This window comes from Peromyscus maniculatus, chromosome 14 (genome assembly GCF_049852395.1).
Source record: "Peromyscus maniculatus bairdii isolate BWxNUB_F1_BW_parent chromosome 14, HU_Pman_BW_mat_3.1, whole genome shotgun sequence".
NCBI lineage: Eukaryota > Metazoa > Chordata > Mammalia > Rodentia > Cricetidae > Peromyscus > Peromyscus maniculatus.
This window is the reverse complement of record NC_134865.1, coordinates 53117422-53137916: the sequence shown is the minus strand read 5'-3', so window position 1 is coordinate 53137916 and position 20495 is coordinate 53117422. Positions and strand designations below refer to the sequence as shown.

The 20495-nt window shown below is 42.9% G+C and overlaps 1 protein-coding gene across 3 annotated transcripts in view; it reads right to left on the bottom strand.

Annotated features, from left to right (window-relative positions):
* The window catches only part of Susd6 (sushi domain containing 6), a 99916-nt gene that overhangs the window by 63896 nt on the left and 15525 nt on the right, over positions 1 to 20495 (bottom strand). Inside the window, exon 2 of one of the 3 annotated variants that reach the window (XM_076550960.1) lies at positions 18943 to 19108. The exons of 1 other annotated variant lie outside the window; for it this stretch is intronic. The gene's annotated coding sequence lies outside the window, so the exon portion shown is untranslated. The remainder of the gene's footprint in view (positions 1 to 18942; positions 19109 to 20495) is intronic. One more of the 3 variants, XM_076550959.1, reaches the window with a different exon arrangement.

Here is a 20495-nt window from a genome sequence, read left to right as displayed (position 1 = left end):
AAAGAAGTCAAAGTCAAGAGACTTGGGTTCTACTTATGTACCACCTCTAACTGGAAAAATGACCTTGAGCAAACAAAGGCACTTCATCTCTGCGCAAGAGGTGCTTCAGCAGCCATAACCCCAACATCTGAATAATCCAACCTGTCTGAACCTCAATTTCTTTATCTGCATACCTATTTCACAGAGCTTTTCTAAGTACTATATAAGGAAAGGAACACAAAATACTTGGAATAATGCTAGCACATTGCAAGTTATCAAAAACGGTAGTTATTATTACTGTTAGGGCTGATGGCAGTCTCATTATCATCAATACCTATCATCATTATTGTCATATTTGAAACAAAGGGTTGAGACAGATAAGTGCTACTTGAAGAGCATCTCTGCTCCAAATCCTATGATTCTTGTTACTTTCTCTTCCATTTTTTTTAAGAGTGCTAGACAAGAAAGGGAGATAAATTAGGCAAAGCCTGGCAGAACAAACATCCTCACCCTCTATGTTGGAAACAGTAAGAAATAGTCAACCTAGAAGGAAATCCACAAGGAAGTTAAAATGAGATCTATCACTTTCCAAAATGGAAAGCCTTGTGTCACTGTGACATATTCACCCATGCGGCACTCTCATGAATGCCAAGGGCACTCTCATGAATGCCAAGGACAACATTCCCTCCCTAGGCCAGCAGAATCTGACTTTACCCACTTCACCTTTCACTACATAAAGGTTCCCCAGCAGCTTTTTAAGGAAGCCCTAAAAGATAGATAGATAGCACAGTATCCAGTCCCACATTTCTAACAGTGATTAATCCTACCACCAAAGTTTTGTTGTTGTTTAAAGAGTCTTTTAACACACACACACACACACACACACACACACACACACACACACACACACACACCCCTCCTAGGGGCTGAGGGTGTAGTTCACTTAGCTGGTATAGGGCTTACCTATCATGTATTGATGTATTGAATCCTAGCCCCTGGATTCAGTCCCTAACACTGCATAAAAACTGGCCTGACAGTACATACACCAATAATCACAGCACTTGGGAGGAAGCAGGAGGATCTTGAGATGAAGGTCATCCTCACCTACATATCAAGTCCCAGGCCAACCTGGAACACACAGAACCCTATCCTTTAAAAAAAGAAAAGAAGCCGGGCGTTGGTGGCGCACGCCTTTAATCCCAGCACTCGGGAGGCAGAGCCAGGAGGATCTCTGTGAGTTCGAGGCCAGCCTAGACTACCAAGTGAGCTCCAGGAAAGGCGCAAAGCTGCACAGAGAAACCCTGTCTCGAAAAACCAAAAAAAAAAAAAAAAAAAAAGAAAGAAAAGATTGGAGATTATTGGTGGTCTTGTTAAAAGCAGTTTCATTAGCATGATACACACTGGTTATATGGATTTTAGCATGAATTCGAAGGGGGAAAATGAATAAAATAGGACAAAATTATTAATTGGGAAGAGGGACAGGAAAGTGAGAAGACAGACTGGTGGCAGGTGTTTAGTTTGCTTTCTATTGCCGTGCTAGAACACTCTGACCAAAAGCAGCTTGGGGAAGAAAGGGTATATTTTAGTTTAGTTACCATCCATCATTGAGGGAAATCAGGGCAAGAACTTAAGAAAGGAACTAAAAAACAGGAACCATGAAGGGAACCTGCTTAGTGTCTCCTCCCCTGGCTCATGTACAGCTACCCTTCTTATATAGCCCAAGTTGACCTCCTAAGAATGATGCTGCCCACATGGGGCTGGGCCCTGTGCCCTCCTGCATCAACCATCCATCAAGACATCTCCAGACATGGCCATAGGCCAATCTAAACAAAGCAATTCTCCAATTAGGTTTCTTCTTCCCAGAGGACTCTAGGTTGTGTCTAGTTGACAATAAAATCTAACCAGCACAAAGGCTATTGGAGACTTGTGCCTCACAATTATTTTAGTCATAGCTCCCTGAACCATCCAAATAATAACTCAGAGAGCCCATTAGGAAGCGTCTCTCTGAACTAGCAGTTACAGCTGGCAAAATCTAGCAAGGGGCTTCTGGGGCTCTGTATTAGAAAGGTACCCACTTGCCGGGCGGTGGTGGCGCACGCCTTTAATCCCAGCACTCGGGAGGCAGAGCCAGGCGGATCTCTGTGAGTTCGAGGCCAGCCTGGGCTACCAAGTGAGCTCCAGGAAAGGCGCAAAATTACACAGAGAAACCCTGTCTCGAAAAAACCAAAAAAAAAACCAAAAAAAAAAAAAAAAAAAAAAAAAAGAAAGGTACCCACTTTTTAGTGTTTAGCAACAAAAAAGCCTTTCCGACCCACAACATCTCCCGAGAGCTCTCTTTGGCGGGATTTATTAGTGAGAAAATGGGCAACCTAGGGGTCTCTCAGGTATACAAATATGACCACAGTTTCTAATATTTTTCTCCTTCCTACTCATAAAGTTTAGTAGATAGAAGCATGTTCTTCACCCCCATCTACTAACACTTAACAGCCTCAAGGAGGTAGCACTCAAGTCAAATCAGCCCCTGGGTCCAAAAAGCCTCCATGTATGAGTTCCAGCAAGCCTTCTAAGTAAACCATGGTTCTTCCTGTCTTCTTCCTCACAAACTACTCAGATTTCTTGTGAGCTACCAAGGGTAGACTGCCAGGTCCAAGGAAAAACAAGAAACAGAAACTTGCCAACTGTTCCCTTTAATTAGTCCCACGCCACTGCCCCCAAAGACTCTACATGACATCTAACTGTATAAAATCTTCCACCAAGATGGATCCAATATGTTTTAGTTCCAACTAAAATCTTATTTCAAGTTCCTTCTGGGTAGGGTCTTCACTCAGGAACAGAGTGAATCCACATCCAGGGACATTCCCTTAAATATCTAAAGGGAGACTTCAAAAGTAATCTTGAATTTGTCAAACTTCAGGCAAAGGCACCAAAAGAAGTTAGCCCCAGTATATGAAAGGTAAAGAGGATCACAAGCTCAATGCCAATCTGGGCTACAATTCCTGTCAAAAACAAAACAAAACAAACAAACAAACAAACACAACGTGGAAAAGAGCCGCAGTGACTAGAAGACGGTGAGCTGGCACGACGGCTCGGGGGAAAGGTGCTCTTGTTGCACAAGCCTAGTGAGCTGAGCCCGAGGGAGGAAGGAGAATCAACTTCAGAGTTGGCTTCCTCGGACCTCCGCTCACACGACATGAGATGCACACACGTGCACCCCCACACCCCCCACCCCCACACACACCCAAAAAAATAAAATTTAAAATGCAGGAGTAGGAATGAGGGAGTGAATAAGATCAAAATACACTGTATGAAATTCTCAAAGTATAGAAAACATAATTGAAATGTTTCCTAAAAAGAGGGATTAGGATAAATACACAGCCCAAGGAAAAAGCATCTTATATTATTGGAGATATTTGATAATTCCCCTCCAGGACAGGCTTCTGAACTCATTCCTAACACACTTTCCTAAGGGACTTACTGAGTTTACCGAACACAAACTGAGCACCTTCAAGTACTAGATTCCATGAGGGTGCAAAGGGTGAAAGTATGTGGGTTTTTTTTAACCTTTTTATTTATTCTTTGTGTCTTTCACATTACGCATCCCAATTCCACTTATCTCCTGTCCCCTTGCATCCACCCTCTGCTTCTGCAACCCCCTCCCCAAAAGAAAACAAAATAAAATTTAAGAGAAAAAAGGAAGTAAAAAGGGAAGAGAAAATCTCGTCATGGAAGCTATAGTGTGACTCAGTGAGTCACGCAGTAAACCCCTTTATCCATACATCTTTACATGCAGGCGTTCACCACAAAGAATCACTGGTCTGGTTTGAGGCCCCTGGTCTCTGCTACACCATCAACGCTGGGCCCTCACTGGGACTCTTCCTGGACATCCCGTTGCTACTCTGCATTGTGGAGATCCTGTAGCCCTGGGTCCACAGGACACCCTCCCCCCAGTACTTGAGCAGATCACAGATGGGGTGGATGTTGGGTAGGCTAACACATAACCCTGGTTCTGGGCCTAGGTAGTTGCAGGGTTGGTCAGCCCACCAGCTCTCCTGTCTTCACCACCAAGGTGAGCTCTCCTGCACTGCCCTGGCCAGTTCACCTCTTGCAGTAAAGAGCAAGTGGGGGGGGGGGCAATTCTCTTGCTTCACATCCTCAGGGTTGGTTCTCCCACACCTACACCATGCAAGGGCCACTCTCCTGAGTACTGCAGCTGGTGAGGGGCAGGGACAATTCTCCTTCTCTTTGGACCTCAGGGCCAGCTCTCCCACCTGCCTCAGGTATTAATGGGGGAGGGGGGAGAATGACTTCTCCCCTGCCCAGCCACGTGAAAGATGAATATAGGAACAGCTCTCCCAAAGCATGTGTTCTTAAAGAAGTAACAGATTTCTGCATATTGTGTATGTGTAAGAAACACCAAGAATTACAATATGACAAAGAAAGTAAAAAGACATGAGAGACATGCCACCAATATGTCAAAGACAAAACAGGAAGGTAAGCTGCATCCCAGAAAAGAGAAGTGAAACAGATAATTATAGGATCAAACAACAGTCTACTAAATCCTATGTGGCTTTTATGGTCATATAAATAGAGGTCAAATCCTGATTCTTGCTTCTCTTAGGACTTATGCATGCTTACTGCTTAACGGATATGAGTTTTGTCACATACAAATTTGGAGCACCTCTGGGTACAGTGGTGCACACCTTCCTTCCTGATTAAAATCCCAGCACTTAGGAGGCAGAGGCAGGCTGATCTCTGTGAATTGAGACCAGCCTGCTCTACATAGTGAATTCCAGGAGTCAGAGCTACAAAGTGAGACTTTGTCTTGATGAAGAAAAAACAAAGGGGGTGGGGCTGGAGAAATGGCTCAGCAGTTAAGAGCACTGGCTGTTCTTCCAGAGGTCCTGAGTTCAATTCCTAGCAACCACATGGTGGCTGACAACCATCCATAATGAGATCTGGTGCCCTCTTCTGGCCTGCAAGCATGCATGTAGGCAGAACCCTGTATACATAAAAAAATAATAATAATAAATCTTAAAAAAAAAAAAAACAAGCAAAGAAAAAAGTAGAGTACCAGCATTTGCTTCACGGAATTACAGAGTCCAATGAATATTTTTTTTTAAGTTCAATAGTCCCCACGTGGGTGGGGGTGGAGAATATGAATGAATATGCAAGTGTGTATGTGCCACAGCACATGTGTGGAGGTCAGAAGACAACCTTTGGGTTACTGGTTCTCACTTTCCACCGTGTTTGAGACAGAGTCTCTGTTGTTTTACTTCTACAGAGACTGAGCTACTGGTCCATGAAGTCAGGGATCTTCCTGTCTCCACCTCTTATCTCCCCACTGGATACTGGGATTTCAGATACTTGTGCAACACGTCTGGCCTTTACCTGGGTTCTGAGGATTAGAACTCAGGTCCTCAAACTTACATGGTAAGCTCCCTTGCCCACTGGACCACCTTGCTAGCACTTTCTTTAAACAGCTTGAAAAACAGATGAAACAACGGTTTTCAGACATTAATACAGTAAACCTTGTGTGCTCAAGCTAATGCCCTAGAGGTCTTCAGTTAAAGAGTACAGCAGAAAGAAACCTGAGTTCAGCGATCTTAGTGGGTGGAGCTGGGAATTTGGAGGAGGACAAGGGGGTGGGATTTGCAAGGCAAAGTAACTGAGAGGGGGTTTCAAACACAAAAGCCTCAACAGGTGGTGGCAAACGCCTTTAATCTCAGCATGTGGGTGGCAGAGGCAGGCTGGTCTCTGAGTTCGAGGTCAGCCTGACCTAAAATGGGAGCTTCAGTACAGCTTTTGAAACCCTGTCTCAAAAAACAAACAAACAAACAAAAGTAACAAGAGAAACTATCCTAAGAAAGATAAAAGAAAAAGGGAGTTAAAAAAAAAAAAAGCATTACAGAGCAGTATCAAATAGCCTAAAATAACTGGATTAAGGAGTGGAGAGTCAAGTGAGACAAAGAAATAATACTTTAAGGACAAAATGGTCAAAGATTTTTAAAAATTGATGGAAATTTTTAAGCCATAGATTCAAGATTTTCATCAAATCTCAAGAAGAAGCACCAAAAGAAAATACAAGGCACATCATCATCAAAATGTTGAAAAACGAAGTTGAAGAGAAACTTTAAAGGGTGGGGCAAGGATAGATCCACTACATACAGAGGAACAAAGATTCACAGCAGACCTACTGTTAGAAACCAAGCAAGCCAAGAGGCAATGGAGGCTCCACCCTACCGGTAATAATTATGTGTTCAAATATTTTCCATGGTGCTTACTATTGAGCACAAAGATTCAATAGTCTGAAAAATATTTACAGTATCTTCCAAGAAGTGAAACAAGATGAAATCCTCTTTTACGATCAAACTAAAGGAAATTACCTATGTCCTCTAACATTCCAACCTGTAACCCTGTGCCATATTACAGTAACAATGGAATACATCAACACACTAGAAATGAGTCAGAAGGTCCTCATCCCATCACAAAATAAAATCAAGTTAAAAATAAACATTAAAGAATGAGATCTACTAGCATGTCATGACAATGTCTTCTTCAAGTGTTAGTATGTTTGATAGGCCTCTACAAATTCAGATAATTTTTTTTTTTTCAGAAAAGAACTGTTCCTTGAGCAGAAACAGAATAACTCAAGCTGGAATATGAATTATTAAGTTCTTAGCTATGCACTCTAGCCCAGGGAAGCACAATCTTATCACATACTCTGCTTTGGGGACTTGTTCTTTATAATCCAGCCCAGGGTCTACATAAGAGAAGGCATAAAGCTGGTAATTTATTTTTCCAAGAATGTTGGTTTGCTTTCTCATATCAATGTCTGGAAGTAATTCTGGCCGTCACAACTTGGGGAATGGTATCCAATGATTAGTAATATAACTGGTATCTAGTGATTAAGGTCAGCAATACTGCTAAACACTCTACTATATTCAGCCAGCTACCCAAAACAAATAACAACAAAAACAAAAATAAGTTTAATGTTTTGCCCAATATCCCTTGATAACCCCACACACAATTTTATGCCAGCTCAGAACCTCCAGCCTCAAGATTACCAAGAGTGAATAGGGCACATTACTTTTCCCTTGTATTTTTCCTTCTCTGTACAAAGCTAAAGAAAGGCAAGCTTGACCCACAACCTAAATTATAACTCTTCCAGGTAAGTAATTCAGCCTATACATATTGTTTGACGATATCCCAAGAGGAAAAGTGGAAAGCAGTTGATGAACCTAAAGACACAAATTGACAGGCAGAGGTTCATTATTTACATCTGAAAGAGATCCTAAGTTTCATTTCTGAAGGTTTTCCTTTTCCTGGGTTTCCTTCCTGCTGTGCTATTTTATATAACATGAACATTCTCAGGGACCAGGGCAAAGGGTAAAGTACTCACAGAGTAAACAAAAACCAGCAAGTATTCCCTAGCAGAATGATTAGGGCGTATAACATGCGTGGCAACAGAAGTCATCGTTGGGGAGGGAGCCCTGGACCCATCCAAACAGTTAGTCTCTGAAAAAATAGGTTGCTGCTCACCCTACACCTCTTCCCCTGCTCAGGTCTCTCACAAGCAACAGATGGCCCCAGCCCCAGGCAGATGGCTGAATATGGAGCAGAGTAGGAAAAAACTAAGGCCCATCACTCACTGCTTACAAGAGTGCCTGGGGGCTGGCACAGCTCAAAATCAATAGCATTATTCAAAGTTCTCCAGCACCCACAGAGCTCAGAAAGAGTCTGGGTAAGGAGTTTGGAGTTAGGGGAAGACCCAGTACAGCTCCCAGGAGGCACTGAGGTATGTTGGCCTCAGGGGACATTCATTTATTTCCTGTGAATATACCACAATCCAAGCAGAGTGCAGCAACAAGGGAAACAGTGACAGAGGTGGTGACAGAAGACAATCTGTTCTTAGGAAGTTCACTGAAATACCAGGGTAAAGAAGTAACAGATGGCAATAGAGAACTGGGCAAAACAGTGGTGTAAGCGAGGGACACCCAGAATACAGGAACCCAAACCGACCCTGGCCTTACAGGTGTGTTAGCCAGACATAAATGAAAGAGGAAGTGAAAGGCACAGGGGCCATTCCAAAAAGAAACAATTTAGAGGCAGAAGAGAAGTGGGAACTATCCCACCTTTGCTACTAGCATGAGACCCTAACCATTACCTCCTAAAATGACTAGAGGGGCCATCTTATAATGTCCTGTCTATCCAATTTAATAGCAAACTGTGGCCTCAGCATGAGTTGTAACTTGCCCAGGCATACAGGCCTTTGAACACCTAAACCATGGCCAGAGCCCAGTTCTCTCACACAGTTTCCTTGGTTGTTTCCCAATCAGAATCTGGCTGCTGACTAAACCCTCAAGGACACAGTATCAGCCACAGCTCTACTGCCCCTGGATTAGGTGTATTCTGAGCACTTCTGGAAGGGCTCTTACCCAGGCCTCTCCACCAGATGAGGAACTCAGTAACACTGGCCGCCAGGAATTCCAGTGTGGCAGGAAGAACTCATAAGGAAACAGAAGCAGGCACCAACCTGTCTTTTCAGGAAAGAAAGCAGCAGGCATTTGAAGCAGAACATAAGAGAGGCTGTCTCCGTCTGTGTAGGAACATGAGCATGCACGTACACACATACACACATACACACACACACACACACACACACACACACAGAGAGAGAGAGAGAGAGAGAGAGAGAGAGAGAGAGAGAGAGAGAGAGAGAGAGAGAGAGAGAGAATATTTAAAAAATGGGATCCCCTGGAAATGTAAGAGCTGAGGGAGGTCCACCAGTACAGAACAGGAGGTGTACAGGCAAGCTTAATTAAGACTCCACAACCATTCCCCAGGAGCCCACCCTCCTTGTCTGGCTGGTCACACTAACTTAGCTATGAGAAGCAATCACTATAGTGAAGCTAACCTTGGGGAGGGGGTTGACCTATCAGTCCAGGGGCCAAGCCCCTAGTGTCAGGGCCCAGCTGCCCTGTCATCTCAATCTGTTTTCAATAGCAATTGCTCTGTGGTTCCCCAGCTCTCAGCCAGGTTGCCCACTCTGCATCAGACTATGTGTAGGGTGGAAGAGAGCATTCCTTAACTTTTGGAGTCTAACTCTCTCTAGACTCTAAACAGACAGCAAGTACAGCTGTTCAACTGCCAAAGCGTCATTTCTCCTCTGCTTACAACAAAGCAAAATTACCTGTCAACATCTGGCTGGCTGGTTAAAACTGTGTAGAAAAGGGGATGGTAAGAAGGCTCAGTTGGTAATAGAAGCATGTTACCAAGCCTGACAACCTGAGTTTAATCCCTAGGTCCCACAACACCACGTGGAAGGAATCTACTCCAAGTTGTCCTCTGACCTCCATGTCCCCTGCCCCATGCACACACAAGTATTTTTTTTTACTATGCAGAAAGAGGCGAATAGGGGTCAAATCTATTTACTATCCCATTTACTGCCTGGTGGTCATCTATTTCAAGACCTTGAAGCAAAGGTTTGATGAAAACAGCCTAATGACCAGGTATCTTTGCTGCCTCCACTGCCCTCAGATTCCTCCTCTGACCACACACCCCAGTGCAATTGCCAAAAGATGGCTCTGAGGTCTGAGGGTGTAGTTCAGCACTTATGTAGCACATAAGATGAAACCCTGGGTTTCATCCTCAGGACCACAAAGTCATTATAAAGGCTTTCTGATCCTGGCCTTCAGGGCCAAAACCAGCTAGAACAGCCAGGACACATAAGCGGCCTGACAAAAGGACTGACTGATGCAGGGACTGAAAAGCCACATTCAGGCCTCGTGTCCTGAACTTCTTCACCTCTACCACGAGAAAGCTATGGGTGGAGGTGAGGGTGTTTATATCTGTGTGAGATGACTCTATCCAGACTTCCTTCTCTCCATAAAAATCAGCCTCTGGACCTTGAACTCCTAAAAGGGAAAAACAGTTCTAATTTCCAGAACTTTTTCTCTGCTTCTTAAAACATATGAATGTTCCCATAAGGGAAGGGCAGCTAAGGGTAGAAGGGGATGACTACTGTGAGTTCCAGAGCCATTGCACTTTTGCAAAGGCTTCCTCAAAAGAGGCAAAATACCCATTCCAAACAGAAAACACATTTCATTCAGATTACTTCTCTAAAGTGTACCATTTTGGCAGAATATGTCTCTGTCCTTCAGGGCTGCTTCTTTCTTTATATGACATTAAAACTCTCACATACAATGTATAGAATTTTCTTCCTAGAATCTTAAGAAATAACTAGTTTGCTGTTGATTGTACACACACACACACACACACACACACACACACACACACTTGTATTCCTAATACTGAAAAAGAGAAAGACTGTAGGTTGAGGCAGCCTACATTACATAGTGACTTCAATGCCACTCTGGACTATACAGTTATAACCTATTTTGGGGTGGGGGAGAAGGCAGCTAGACATGGTGGCATATACCTTTAATCCCATTCTTAGGAGGCAGAGGCAGGCAAATCTTTGTGAATTAGAGGAAAACCTGCTTGCTCTACACATCAAGTTCCAGGACAGCTAAAGCTACATAGACCCTGTCTCAACAACAACACCCATACACACAAAACCAAACAAACAAACAAAACAAAAACAGGAAAGGAATAAAGGAAGACAGATCTCCAAACTGATTTCTCAAATAATGAAATAGAACTACCATACGACCCAGCTATTTTACTCCTAGTCATATATCCAGAGAACTCTATGCCCTACCATAGAGATATTTAAGTCCTCATGTTTATTACTGCTTTATTCATTATAGCAAAGAATTGGAAACAACTTAGTTATCCATCAACAGATTAATGGACAATAAAAATCTGACACACACACACACACACACACACACACACACACACACACGGAATAAATACTACTCTGCTCTTAAGAAAATGAAGTTTAGCCGGGCGGTGGTGGCGCACGCCTTTAATCCCAGCACTCGGGAGGCAGAGCCAGGTGGATCGCTGTGAGTTCAAGGCCAGCCTGGGCTACCAAGTGAGCTCCAGGAAAGGCGCAAAGCTACACAGAGAAACCCTGTCTCGAAAAATCCAAAAAAAAAAAAAAAAAAAAAAAAAAAAAGAAAATGAAGTTTAAAATTTTGCAGGAAACAGATGAACTTAGAATGTATAATATTAAGTGAAATCACATATCTCAGAAAGAAAAAGAATGTATATATGCTTATATGTAGAATCTAACCAATAATGTACAAATACATAAACAAATGTACATGTGGGTAATACAGTATAACATAAAGAAAAGAGAATAAGAAGGCTAAATATAAGGTCAGGAAGGACTGAATGCAGGTAGTGAACACAAATTACGAGAGAGGACATAAAGCTAATTGTTTTTCTAGTTCAAATTCTGCCACTGAGTTTTTGTTTTGGGTAGTACATAAGTGCAAAGTGTAAAATGTAAAGCTCCACAGTTTCCATTCTGAATGACTACTTTAACTGTATAGAAATTAATTGAGTAATATAGACTTCAGGTCTGGTTAATTTTGGCATGCGATGTTCCTATTTGCAATTTTTAAATTAAAGTTTATAAAAAATTTAAATTATTAAGAAAAGTAATTTTTACACAGTAGTAATACTAGTTCACAACTCAATCGGTGCACCTGGTACTGTGTGTCACCATCACCACCACCACCAAAGAACTAAACTTCATCACAAATGCTGCAACACTTAGGTAAATTCAAGTCATCTTTTTAGGCAGAAAAGAATAGGAAGAGGCAGCAGCATTTTTCAAAGACACAGGATTCTGAGAATCACTCACTAGCTTATCCACCACAACACAGTAGAGCTGCCACCCCAAAGTCCATTTATAAAAATAAAGGATCTATAGAGGTAGAGAAAGGTTTGGAGAAGGTCTTGTTGTTAGAAGAAAATTGACACTGGTTTCATTTCCACAAGAATGACAATTCCCTGAGTTTCGTCTATGCAACCACATTTCAGCAAACCTGGATATACCCAAGGACTTTACCTTATCTAGCTGAAGCTGGTCCCTGCCCAGTTGTTACCAAATGTTCCACAGTCTTGATAGTTCAGAGGAGAGGAGAAATGGGGGTAGGCATAATCAATGATGCTTAAAACTCTACCCCCATGTCAAAAGTAGAAGGCACCACTTTAAATTTTATCCAAGACTCTATTATTTGAATTAAAAACCTAACATAGGCCTATAAGCCCCGCCAGTGACAAAGCAAAGAAAAAATGCTGTTCATACTTGCACAAGTTCAAATCTCCAAGCTGCCCAGATAAAGTCAATACAAATGTCAATAATACATATAAATAAATAAATCCTTAGTCTAGCTTACTGGTGCTCCTATCTGGTCCCTGGGACTAGGCATCCTTCACACCTTCTATTGGAGTGACTCACCACAAAAAGAAACTGGATCAAACGGAGGCACTTGCTCTTACCACCATTCCAACAACCCTAGCACTGTTCTAGAATAAACATATTTTCCACTCAAACATTTCAGCTTCTAGGAGAATCTCAAGGTTGAACAAACTCTTGAGATGTATGTCTGACCCTGCCTGTACTTGCCAGTTTCTCTCAGGTCTTGGTTCTCAGTTCTCAACATCCTAAAATCTCCTGGATGGCACCAAGTCTCCAGATCCTTGCTCTACCCTCTGGGTCACCTGAAATTGTGAAGAACCACACTCCCTGTTTTATCCTGTCCTAACAACCTTCTCTACACAGCTTGTAAAAAGTACAGAAGGCATAGACCTCAAACCCACCAGAACTTTCAATAGCTAAGGAGACTACAGACTCAGACAGCAAACCAAAATAGGAGGATCTATTTCAATATTCTATGTGGGTGCAATAAATGTTGAAGGGTGAAGTATAAATAATGAGAAAACGAAGAATAAGCAACAACTACTTATGAGTTATGAACAAAATAATGAAAAACAATAGAGAACAAAGAAATTCATCTGAACCAAGATAATCAAGGAAGGCCTTCTAAAGAAAAGTAAGGAGGTTGAACATAAAAGCTTTGAAGGCTGAGAAAGTACTGAGAGGCAGTCTATCACAATGGTATAAAGCTGTAATCCAGCTCTTGGGAGGCTGATACAGGAGGATCACATATTTGAGGCCAGCCTGGGCTACGTAATAATGCCACATCTTAAAAACAACAATTGCCAGGCAGTGGTGGCGCACGCCTTTAATCCCAGCACTTAGGAGGCAGAGGCAGGTGGGAGGCAGAGGCAGGCAGATCTCTGTGAGTTCGAGGCCAGCCTGGTCTACAAAGCAAGTTCCAGGAAAGGCACAAAGCTACACAGAGAAACCCTGTTTCAAAAAAACCAAAAAACAAAACAAAACAAACAAAAAAAAAAACAATTAAAAAGTATCAAGAAGCAAAGGGGCAGGGGACACGACATAAGAATGGTCCTTCTTGAACATTCTTTTTGGAGCAGAACATTCAACTGAAGTTAAACATCCTAGATGGGGAAAGTTCAAAGATCAGGGAAGAACAGAAAATAAATTCCATTCTAAGATCCTCAGAACAATTCTTACTGGTTTCCCTAGTTTCTGTCTCCTGTCAGGTTCTGGTTATTCCACCAAGTATTAAGCATTCAACTGACTCTTCAAGTAGGGCCAGCTTGGAAACTCACCTTTGGATTAGTAGGCAGTGAGAAACAACTGTTCCTGAACAGGAAACCTGACCTAATCAAACTCCACAGCGTTAACTAGAGGCCCCCCAGAAGCACAGGAAGGAAAGAACAGGGGTGCCACACCCTGATACACAGTTTTTATTCTCTTTCCTACTCCCCTAAGATGCTAAGCACTGTGAAAGGGAGCTAGCTGACCCTGGCATGAGCAACTGCAGCACCCTGGAAGGCTAGTCAAAACACCACAAAAGAAGCCTCCTCAGGATACTGGTGACAGGAATCTGCGGAAGGTGGCAGATGAAGGGCTCTGAAGGAGGAGCACTGGGCAGAACTAGAAGATTCAGGTTTCCATCCCCAGACGGTGCCATTATCTTCAGACCTCGATGCTTTGGCTCGGCTGACAGATGCCAAATGCTAAGGTCAGTCAGCTCAGCGCTCTGCTTGCTTCTGGGAATGGGGGTTACACATTCCATCCTTCCCATCTGTTTGTGGTTTCATATGCTAGCTGTGATTTCCTGTAATTCTTGTGTATAAGGGATCGATGAGAAGATAAGGACAAGCACAGGCAACTCCTCTGTCCATCGCACTATGACAAACACATCTCAAGAGTCCTGCACTACAGTTACTGGTAACTCCAATTATGGGAAGAAAAGAAAAGGGGAAGGAAGCATCTTGCTTTGAAAGCTATAAAGGAAGTACCCTTCTTACACAATCAATTCCCCTTTTGGCAGAGCCTTCCCAGAAAGCATTTAGTGAGAAGGGAGGAGAACCAACAGTGTCAACCCTGAGCCCTAAGTCCTGACTGGTTCCTGCACAGATGAGGAACCCAATATTCCTTACTTCCTTGCAGTGTGCAAAATGAGCACAAAACCAGGAACCGAGTGTCAACATATGAGGCCAAAAATGCTTCCAAGTACACAGCATCCTTGAAAACTGGGTGACAGCCTTTCACGGTGACAACCCTGAGGGAGAGAGGACACACAGACACTGCAAAAGGCTTGTCTCAAAGTAGACCAAGACCACTGAAAGTTAAAGGCCAGACTGGGATACAGCAAGACCTTGTCTTAAATAAACAAGCCTTACTTATACCTTTTTTCTTTTTCTTTTTGCTCTTTGAGGTAGGGTTTCATTATTCCAGGCTGGCCTGAAACCTACTATTAACTGAGGTTGACTTTGATTTTTTTTTTTTTTTTCAAGTGTCTCTCTGTAGCCCTGGCTGTCCTGGAACTCCCTCTGTAGATCAGGCTGGCCTCAAACTCAAAGAGATCCACCTGCCTCTGCCTCCCAAGTGCTGGGATTGAAGGCATCTATGACCAAGCCAGGCTTTATGTGATGCTAGGAATCAAACCCAGTGCTTCAGGCATGCTAAGCAAGCACTTTACCAACAGCACTGTATCACCAGCCCTCAATCTGTGATTTCTAAAAGATTGTCAAGATCCGGGGAGAACCAATTTCAGATGTGTATCTTCACACAGGAAAAGTGCATTCCAGTACTTTTCTAACTATGAAATAAGCATAAGGGGGAAAGAGAGCAGATTGAAGGAAGAACAAAGTGTTGTTAGTTATAACACGGGGAGTTCTCTGACATTTTCTAAACAAGTACTTCCCTCCCACCATCGACAGATTCAAGCACCCCAGAACAGTCACACTGTATTCTTCCACACAGGGGCCTCAGAAAACTAAATCTAGGAGACGACCCAAGAATACTTGTTACTGCATGATTTTTTTTTCCAGGATCAGGCCTCCTATGGATGCCAAACAGTCGTTTACAAGATCGTGGCCTGGCTGTGTTAGTGGGCAGAGGGACATTTTTTCATTCTCTATAACTGAGGTGGTCATAATTCCATCCCAGGATACTCAAGATAAAAATACCATTATTATTATATTAACTAGCATTTGACTGCTTATCTGCTGGGCATGAATCTAAGCACTTTACACTTATTATCTGATCTAGCCCTCACAACCACCTAAAAGGTAGGTACTAATTATTATCTCCTGTTTTAGGCAGGGAAACCTAGCAGCAGAGGTTAAATAACCAGTCTAAGGTCATACAGAAAGAGATTGGGTGAGATTTCAAACTAAGCACTCTGACCCCAAAGCATGCAATCTTGGTAGAGGTATAAATTTGTTTCATGTCAGGTACTGTAAATTTTAAATGTTAACATCATATTGGACTGAACAGATGGCTGGGGGTTAAGAGTACTTGCTGTTCTTCTAGAGGATCTGAACTCACTTCACAGCAATGTTGTCAGACAACCCACAACAGCCTGTAACTCCAGTTCCAGAGGATCCCCAACACCCTCTTCTGGCCTCCTCAAGCACCCACATACATGTGGCACACACAGATACATACACATTAAAAAAGTAAATCTAAAATAAAAACTGTAGATTAGGATGCACCTTCACAAAAAGACAAACAGGAAATTCTCAAGTCTGTTTAGACCGCTGCATGCAGCTGTGCAACCTCCTGAGGAGCTGGGAACATCAGCAGATGAGCAGAGGAAATCTTGAACACATGGATGCCAGGGACCCAACCATGAGAGCACTGACTTGAAGAGCTAGAGTGCTACAGTTTTATCTTCCTGGTTTTGGTTTTGTTTTTTTTTTTTGTTTTTTTTTTGGGGGGGGGTTAATTATTAGTGTTCAATACAATGGGTTTCATTATGACATTTTCATTATTATTGTATCTTGTTCATATTTACCTCATCACCACCTTCCCCATCCTCCATTTCATCTTCTGATTTAGCACATTTTGTCCCCAAAAATAGTCTCCCTTCTAGTGGCCTGTGTGGCCTCAACCCTGTCCTCCACCCACTGTCAAGTACCCGTTCCTCTGAAACGTCAGTGTTAACCACATCCCTGTCCCAGCATGTGACTAGTCACTCGGAGAGACTCAACCCACAACAGCCCAGCCCCACAGTGTCCCTGGGTTGAGAGGGCAGCGCAGGGGTGTGGCCCACCAACCCCAGCCCAAACCCCACTCCTCCACTCCTTGCGATGGTCTGTGCTTTTTAACACATAGAACAAAACAGTAAGAGCAGGGTCTACCACAAAGAAAGCTTTCAATAGTATGATGGCACACACCTGTAATCTCGGAATTCAGGAGAGTGAGACAAAGAATAGTGAAAAATCAGCCTTGGGCTAAATTTCAAAATGCTGACTCAAAATGAACAAAACAAAAACATTGTTCTGTACATGTTGGCATTTAGTATCATTCTACCTTATTGTATTAATTTAGTTCTATACGAATTTGGGCTTTATGCACTTTAAATGTGATTTAATCCATTGTGACTATATTCAAGCCTTACAATACCCATGTAAGTTAGATCAGACTCAAAGCTTAGAGACAGGTCCTGCTATAAGGAAAAACAACTAGGCAAAGGGTAGGAACTGAAATACACAGCAATCTCGCTCCTTAGGCAGAGACCTGTCTCCATCATCTCTGAATACTCTCCCACCCCTACCCCACACTATCACATATTCAATAAATCCATGTTAAAGTAGACTGACTGCACAGTTGTCAGACTGTGAACAGAACAACACCAGCCCTGTAGCCAGAGGATGGGGAACAAACAGGATTCATCATTCCTGGGCATTCCTAGCCAGCCTGAACAGACAAGAGGGCTACTATTCCCAGGCCAGACTCCAACTCATTCCTGAGAGGGAAGGGAGCGGCCAGAGGTCACTTAGAGGGAAATGTCAGTATTGCCCCTGCAGAAATGACCTCTGAAGCAGCAGGGAATAAGGCTAATGTAATGGGACATTGTTCAGGCCCTCCCACCAGGCCAAATGGGGATCCATATATGCTTCAGAGGCATATAATGCTGCCTTGCTAATTGAAGGGGGAGTTGCCTTTTACAGAACTTAGGCCAGTCTATAAATACCAGGGACTAAAAGGTTTCCTGTGGGGCTCAACTGCACCTCCCTAAATAGAGAGACTATCTGGTCCTCTACGCCCCAAACAAATCCCAGGGAGCATCTCGCACAAAAGAATTGTCCTCAAATAGCGCACATGCGCCCCCAGAAATATACCTCGACTTCTCTATTTCCACTCTAGCCTGTTTTTATTGGCCTTTCCTTCCCATACTCTTCATCTAAACAATCCAATCCTAAATACCCTTGCATGGCCCTACCCTCTTTTCTTCAGATAATTGTTTTGCCTCTCTCTCCAACTCAACCCACACTTCAATATTCCTATCCCCACAGACTTTGTCTGCCATGAAAGAAACCCTGGCTCTAAAATCATTGCAATTTTAGTTCTAGCTGCAACACAGTAAATCACAGTACTTCATGTTACTGAGGTTGATGTTCTAACCTATCCAATGAAACCAGATTGCCTAGGTCAAACACCCATCACAGTGCTACCCAACAGTTCTTGCCTTGTCCTACTCCCTAGAGGACTGTCCTTCTCCCCTTACTCTACTACTTAGATATAATCACTCAAGGTATCATACCTCAAAACCTCAAAGTCTTACCCTAAATGAGTGACTCCACTCTGTAGTAGACACATGGTCCTATCAGCAACCTTCTGGTCACTTTGCATCTACCTCCTTAATCGGAAGGGATGGAGATGAAGAGTCACTAAGTCTCTGTATGGTAAGAACAGACCCGCCACATGTGACCAAAACTCCTAAAGCAAGAGAGCACACAATCCCACCTTTACAGGTTAATTTTATCCTAAGAGCAAGAACATTAGTCAGTTTTATTAGAAATACCACCTGGTTCATTTCTTTAAAAAAAAAAAAAGTCTTAACATTTATTTATTTATTTGTAAGGGGGGCATGAATATGGAGGTCAGAGGATAAACCTACTTCTACTGTTCAGTAGGTTCCAGGATCAAACTCAGGTGATGAGGACCGATGCTCACTAAGCCGTATTACTGGTCCCTATCTGGTTAATTTCTGGTAAGATCCGGCCATGAGTTTTCAGAGGCCAAGAACTGCCTATAATTTGATTCCCAAAAGGTAGAATCCTTTATGACAGCTCCAAAACATTGTGCCAGGTCTCTCTTCCTGGTGTCCTAATGCTGCTTCTGCAAACTCATCATTAGCCTGGAAATAAACCCACAACCTGGTTCTTTTATAAGAACCTTGTCCAAAACTTTCAGTCATCACCCTCAAAACCAGAATTACTTTAACAGACTATCTTCAAAAACCAAATCAATACCAGAGAAAAGGGACAAAAGTCCTCAGCAACTTGTGCTTAAAAGGGGACTTTTGACAAAGAGATAAGAGGATGCTTCTCCTCAAATGATTCTTATTTTTGAAATTAGCTACCAGTAAGAGGTTCTCTTTCATGAGGCCTTTCAGATCCTCCTAAGACCCAAGCCAAAAGGAATGCAGACAGACTTGCCTAAAGAGGTACAGGCACCTGGATGGTCTGAAGTATGAAAATTGGTACCTTAGGGTTGGCCCTTAAACTTTTCAGTCACCAATAATAGGCAGATAATCATGGAACCACAAAAGTGAATTGAGAGGGAGGTCTTCCCCTGGAGAAGCTCAACCTGTCTTGTGCAGGCCTGTTGGGACAAAGGGAAAAAGAAAGAATGTAAGCACAGGTTCAGTATTGTGGTGTCAGGGTGGCCAGCAGCAAGTGAGGGCAGCTCCACAGCAGACAGACTACAATGTTCTGGACCTGACAGAGTTCAGAAACTTGAACCACAAACAGGGACAACGTTAGAGAGTCTGCCACGTACCAAACAAGGTAGATGTGGAAAGGGGAAGGGAGAAAACAAGTCCTACCCTTTAGTAACTCAGGATGTGGGGAAAATGATGAGGTCCAGAACTGGCCACAGTCCCATCAAACTTGAGCCTTGCTAACCCCTGGGGCCAGAACAGTGATGCTCTACTATGCCCTGGTCTACAGCCCTAGCCAATACATGCATGGACAGCTCCAAGACCTCCAGTTTGCCAGTCTACACTGTAGAACAGATGCTTCCTGACACCACACAGGCACTGTTGTAACCCAGCATCTGGCCTTCAGAAAGCCTTCCTAAACACGAAACCAGTTGTGGTGGCTATAGAGCAAGATCCTATCTAAAAAGAAAAGGAGGAAGAGGGAAAGAAGGAGGGTGTGAAGGAGGGGGGCAAAGTCACTTAATCACCCTGTGCCTCCCCTTCAGTGACTTTAAAGTGTAATTCCCACCTCACTTCAAGCCACTGTCATGAGAATAAGAGCCGACAAGACCGAGGTCAGCTGAGTCCTTCCCATGTGCTAGACACCAGGCACTTCCAGTCCTCGCTGCATACAATCCTCAAAACCCACGCCTGTGGTACATGCAATTATTAACCCCGATTTTCGGTTGAAGAAGCTGAGGCTTGGCAAAAAGAATTACTCACAGCCATGTACTCAGAAAGAAAACTAACAGTATGAAAGCAAGGGTCAGCTGCTTTTATCATCTCTTCCTCGAACTGTTATCTGAGTATTGTTTAGTTGTCAGGACTGTGCCTTCTGTTTTAAAATATGTCCATCTGATTTTATATCAATTACATGAAATGTGGTTTTAATAAGCTATTCAAGTTAAATATACCACTAGTATAAAATTCAAGTGACACAGAAAAGTAGTTTAAGAAATTAGTTTAGCCAAGAGGATCTCTGTGAGTTTGAGGCCAGCCTCATATACACGGGAAGTTCTAGGACAGCCAGAGTTACTCATAAAGAGACCTGTCTCAAAAAAAAAAAAAAAAGAAAGAAAGAAAGAGAGAAGAGAATGAGGGAAGATGAAGTTAAAGTTTCTCTTATCTTCATGACGTAGAACTGCCTCCCGAGTAATCACTAATATGTTAATAAGCCACCTTTCTTGAGATGGTGTGAACATCAGTTCCATTTTACAAACTACAAAACTGAAGGATCAGTTGGGCACAGTGCTGAATGCCTAGAATCTCAGCATTAGGAAGTCTAAGGTA